The following is a 6,134-nucleotide window of genomic DNA, read 5'->3' as shown; positions in this document are numbered from 1 at the left end:
ACAAAGCCCCTCCAGAGCTGTGCCTTGCTGTTCTCCTTCCCCTCCATTCCTCTATCCTGTTTGCTCCTATCTCCTTCCTAAATACCAGATGGAAGGAGATGCTGTTGGTACCCAAATGCCTGTTGAAGTTCTCTCTCTAATGATGAAGAGGAGCAGGGAGATGGGACTGTCATTGGGACTGCGTGGTGAGGGGCCAATGACTTACTTGCTTTGGGAGAAGGTATATAGAGAACCCTAACCATTTCAGCAAGGTGGGAGGCCTTCTACTAAATGGAAATAAAATAAGAATTAGTAAATGGCACTTGGTGTCTGTCAAGGATCCAAAAACAGAGGATGGGATTTGTCTTAGGCAGGGAGGAATCAAGGCAAGGGAGGGAAAGTGCAGTATTGTTGACCCAGTTAGGAACTCAACCCAGCTCCTTCTCTTCCCACACCTCTGCTCTGTTCTACAGACCAGGACTAGCTGACTCCCACAGTTCCTTCAGCTGTGCTAGGCAATCCCTATCTGATGGTGAGGCAGAAACAAGGCTCACCAGATGATGGAGCATAGCTACGTGCAGGACCGCACTGCATCCACTCCGTGGGCACCAGCACCACCACCCCAGCACTGGCAGCCACAGCACCCTCCTGACTCAGCAGCACCAAGGAGAAGGTTCTCTCATGAACTCCCCAAGTTGGCACCTCCAGCAGAAGTGATTGCAAATTCCAGAGCAAACTGAGAAATCCTCCAAAAGGATTTAGAGAGATTAGAAATGAGCAGGAAACAAAACGAGATTTAACTTGGGAAAAGATAAGCTAATGTATCTGGGGCAAAGCTGCTTTGCAGTGGGAGGGGACACCCTGGAAAGCAGAATTGCCAGAAGGGGTTGAGAAAGAGCAATCATGGAGAGATGCATCTAGAGAGAGACATAAGGGGATATGTTCAGAGCCAGCTGCCTCTCCTATGTTTTTGGAGTGACTCACCTTTGAGTGTGTTTAGCAGTAGACAACTTGTGAGAGGAAAGGAGTATTATTTTTATATATGAAAGGTGTTGGGATATAAGAAAGAGGAATGATAGAGGGCAGAGCTTGATGAGCTGACACCATGGGATTTAAAGATCCGTTTTATGTCACTGGCCAAGAAATTACTCCAGAGGGATGTAATTAGACTCCACAAGCATATGAGGGTCTACATCAGAGAGAAAGGGAACACGCCTACTGACACATTTGCAAACTTAAGGATGAAATTAAGTTAGAGAAAAGAGAAGGTAAAGATAAGGACAGTCCAGGCAGTGCAACAGGTTAGGTTGTTCAGGACAGCAGCATGTGGTGCACAAGAACCCACAAATTGTTCCTCTTGGGATGTCTCTGAGTCCGTGACTGGTCCCAACAACTCAGCAAGGGTGTGGATCACACTCAGTCCCACAAAAGTGACTCACAAAAGTCACAGCCACTTGCACCGTGCATCCAGTCACCTCAGCGGGGTACTGGTGTAGAGGGCAGTGCCACCCCCTGACTCATCAGCACCTCCTCCGGCAGCTCAGCCAGTTCTCCCAGGTGCTGCGTGTCGATTAGGTCTACACTACACATCCACCACACAGAGCTCTGGGAAGCCAACACTGCAACAAAAAATTGGCCCTCGGCCTCAGGACCAGCATCAGATTAGTCACTGAATAACTCGGGATGATCCAATGACTCATAATTTATTATGCCTACGAAGACTGGAAACAATCATATCCTGTGCCGTTGACCCCCATTCACCACACTAGTGAGATAAATCAAAGTAAGCAGGAGTCAGCTTCTTATCCCCAGGAGCAACAGCACCTTGGAACAAACATAATCTGCTCAGGAGTCTTCAGGCTGCTTCTCACAGATGTTAGGTCCTTGCAGTGGAAAAAAGACCTGAAGGTTCCAGCAAGCTGTCCGACATGAGGAAGGGAACTTGGAGGGAGAATGAGCAGATTGGAGTGGTGAAGAAAAAAAGTAGAGATGATCAACAGGAAGTTGCATCTCCAGAAGTTAGTCTCTGCACAGACATCCAAGCAACCGGGTGAGGGGTTTTTTTGAAAGAATGAGCCCATCATAAATCTCTATTGGTACTTTTGCTTCTGCACTCATGGTGTCAGAACTGAGGACAGAAGGAAGGGCAGGGAGGAATGCTGGTGTGGGTCTTGCTTTTGGAGAAGAGGCCAATGACATAAGCATCTACTCTCTGGTATTCATATGTTTGTGGCACAGGCCGAATCCAGTACCAGGAGTTTCTCTGTAGGTGAGAAGGTCAGGAAGGCCAGGCAGTGAGATGGCAGCTTGGACACCTTTCCAAAGTGTACACTGTGGCTCAGGAAGGATTTATGGGCAAATGAAGGTGAAGGGCTCAGGCCTTAAAATCTCTGAGCCCTTCACCTTCAGTTCCATCACCTGAAGAGGTGATGGAACTGAAGTACTTGCATAAGCTGATCATTATGCTCATCTTGTGCTGCCTCTCCTCCTTTTTATCTCCCCTTAGATACTGCTCCCACTGAAAAGGGTTGCAAGGGCTCAAGAGCTTGGATCAATCATACCCTTCCTTCCATAGACTCATTTGACCAAGATTCAGAGATAATGCCATCTGGGGCCGAAGATTTCACCTCAAAGCTACCACACAGGTTGGGAGCAAGGCATCCTGACCTGCATCCTAGATTGTTTTGGGATTACGTGAGCCTTCATGAGGAATGTTCAGCAGGAATTGACACTCATCACCAGGCCTGGCAGGGGGCTGAGCAGAGTCAGACACCGTCCCTAGCCTGGGTCCCAGCACGCAACAATCTCCAAGCATGGAGCACACCAACAACTCTCAGAATGGCTGACAAAGGAGGTGTCAAAGCAAGCCCTGAAGTAAAGCCCTCCTGTGCTGGCATCAGGCTTGCAGGATGCCTTTCCCCTGCTGCATTCCCTGCTGCCCTCACCAGGCGTGGCCAGGAGATGGGCAATGTGGTGGGCTGGGCAGCAGAAGCACGTGGGTGCTAAACACACAGAACCCAATGGCAGTTGGCTGCAGTTGGCACCCCAATGCCTAAAGAGATGCTTGGGCATATACAGGCTAGGGAGAGATAGAGCTTTTTTTTTCTCCCAAAGAAGTATTTGGGGCATCTGAAAAAGTGAGGTAAAAATATAGAGCATGAACCAGCAAGATTAGCCCCATGTCACAATGTACAGGTATAACCCAGAACTGCAGATATTTCCTGAAGTCTCTCAGTTGTGGATAGGCAGCTTTGCTCACCTGGATGTATGGAGGCAGCAAGTTTAAAGAAATCCTTATGGAAAGGCTTTTTTGGCCTTGGGAAGCCAGGCTTGGGCAGGTAAACAGGTGGCACTGGCCCAATAAGCCTGCTTCCCTTTATATGTCTGTAATCACCTCACATAAGACAGAGTTGCATCTCTGCAGATACTATCCTCAGGTAGGCAGCCAGCAAACCTCTGACATTTGAAGGGAAACCTCACCCTTTTTCCCTTCGTGATGCAAAGCCCCTGGGGTCCTTCCACCTTCCCACACGAAAGGGCAAGCTTTCCCCAAAGCTGTGGTCAGGTACTCTGTGCATTCCTTTCGCACCCTCCTTCACGCCTGCACAGGGGATATCACCTCCCTGCTCTTATGCACAACTCACCACCTCTTATGAGATACGGGGTACTTGGCTGGAGGTCCAGGCACAAATGCCTGGTTGCTCTGGGATGGCCAGCAGCTCAGCCACCCCATCGTGCAGGGTGTCAGGTGCTGTGGGGCACGGCAAGGGCCAGCAGCTGCTTGTGGGGTGGCACAGTGCCATCAGGGCCACACTGGCCTGGCCCCAAATGGGGAGCTGGGAGCAAACATGGTGCTTGCGCAGACCAGGACTGCAGACCTTGTGCTAGATGATCCGGATTAGCCTTGAATTTCAGCCATCCCAAGCACAGAGAGACTGCCTGCTCACTCACCGCGTGGACTACTATAAAAATACCCATCTCTCACTACCAAAGGTCCCATGGGCAGACAGTGGAGGACATATCCTGTGAAATGAATTTCCTTTGGGCTTCCAAAGTCCTTTGTGGGACCATGCTGAAGGACAGGAGATTTATAGGCACTTCTAACACAGACACTGTAGGTGGTGGTGGAGCCCAGGCATAGCCTGGCTGACTTAAAGACCTGATGAGCAGTGCAAGACATCAGCAACAAGGGGTTAAACCAGCTAGCAGGTGCCAAAAGGGTGAGACAGAAAGGGCTTCCAACCAAAAGCATTCTTTATTCCATTGCCAGTGGGATTTTCTGTTGTGTCTGCCCAGGGCACCCTTTTCTGCCTTTCACGGTGCCTCCGCTCTCTGAATCACACAGAATAAGCGCAGCAGGCACGAGGAAAGCATCAGCTGGCTGCCTGAAGATAGCATTTTAATTAGCCAGCAACCAAAACGTGGACGTGACCAGAAACCTTTCAGGGAAAGTTCTCATGCACACGGTGAAAGGCTGTATGATGAGATCAGAGTGCCAGCCTGACAACCTGGCCTCCCTCCATGTGTCCCTGCCTCACCTCGGGCCACGGCACAGGCGAGCCAGGTGCAAACTCTGGGGAGGGTGAGGGGCAGCTGCTCTCCTCGGTTCCAGCCTCTGCAAAGGCAGGGTTATCAATCATGTACAGCCTCTCCAACCAGCCTGCGCTCACTTCCAACACCAAACTATGACCATGGTCCTCACAAGAGATGACAGCCTAGTTATACCAACCCTGGAGAACAAAGAAGAGTTGGATTGCTTCCAGGGCCCCAGGTAACCCCCATCAGAGCTGGCTTGGGCAGGGTCTTCCTGCAGATGTAAGGCAGCTACCTTGGCTCTGCTGCATCCACACAAATTCTGTGAGCTGTCCCATCTGAAATTTACCATCCAGCCCCTGTCTCATGAAGTAGGTGTCTACCAGGTCACCTTGCTCTGCAGATATCCTACTTCTGAGCCCTTAGAGGTAGGAAAAGAGAGGGGCACCAGGAGTAGCCAGTCCAGCTTGCCATTAGTGGGATGGAATTTGATGTGTTTGGTTTGATGTGCTGATGAGGGTTTGATGTGTTGTGACTGACAGAAACATCCTGACTCATCCATACAGGAGACCTGGGTCCCTTCATGCTGAGATTTCACATCCAGCTCAGCCCAGGGGAGAAGCACTTACCTGAGGGTTTCAGTTTTTCCAATTTGATAACTTGTAAACATTTCCCAGATTGCAAATAGGCAGAACAGGTCTCCTGAGATAGGCTTGCCGTCTTCATCACCTTGCACAGCCACAAGCGAAAGAGCCCATAGATCCACACAGAACACAAGCCAGTGGTGAATATATAAGGGAAGCAACTCCTTTGGGTTCCTCATGCAGAAACATCCAGATGGCTCACGTTCTCACCTCACTCCTGCAGTCCACAAGACGTTACTGAATACAGTGAACCAAAATGTCCTCAGGTACTCATCCTCTTTCTTCTGCTCCACCCTCTGCTGAGGCAGTGACTGCAGGTCCACCTGTTGAGCTACTTGAGTCCAACCTGAACAGAAGCCAGATTCTTTACCTTCACAAGAGCAGGAATGATGCAGCCATGAACTCAGTGGTCTGTATTACCCTAAGTGAGTTGCCTCCCAAACATCCAGGAAACATCCTGCATGCTCCTTTGCAGTGTGGATAGATGACTGACACATGACACATTCATCTCCATGGATAACGAGGAAATTACACCACTGCCAAAGCTTTTCCTCCTAGACCCCAAAGCACATCACAAAAGATGCAATGGTATCAAGATCCCTCATGAAGTGATGAGCACTGTCAGAGCTAAACAGTTTTTTGTTCGAAGTCATCCAGGATGGCAAGGTCTGGCTGAGCCATCACTGACAGCGAGTTACATGCACACAGATCCAACTGCAAACACCAAGTCCATTACCAGAAAGGGCAGGATCACAGCATTACTTTCACCTTGGATTGTAAATTCCACCAGGATTGAATCTACTCATGCCTGTACAGTACCCAGCTCATGGGACTTGGCTGCTGACAAGAGGCAGGGTTGGGACCATCTCCACACTGCTTGGCATCACGCTGGGAAGGAACCCAGGAGTCCTGCCCCCTTGGTCCTGCCCATCACACCACCCTCTTCTCACCAAGCAGGGAACTCAGGCTGAGCTCCAC

The sequence above is a fragment of the Melospiza melodia genome, chromosome 3 (assembly GCF_035770615.1).
Source record: "Melospiza melodia melodia isolate bMelMel2 chromosome 3, bMelMel2.pri, whole genome shotgun sequence".
NCBI lineage: Eukaryota > Metazoa > Chordata > Aves > Passeriformes > Passerellidae > Melospiza > Melospiza melodia.
The sequence above is the reverse complement of the archived record's forward strand: the minus strand, read 5'-3'. Positions refer to the sequence as shown.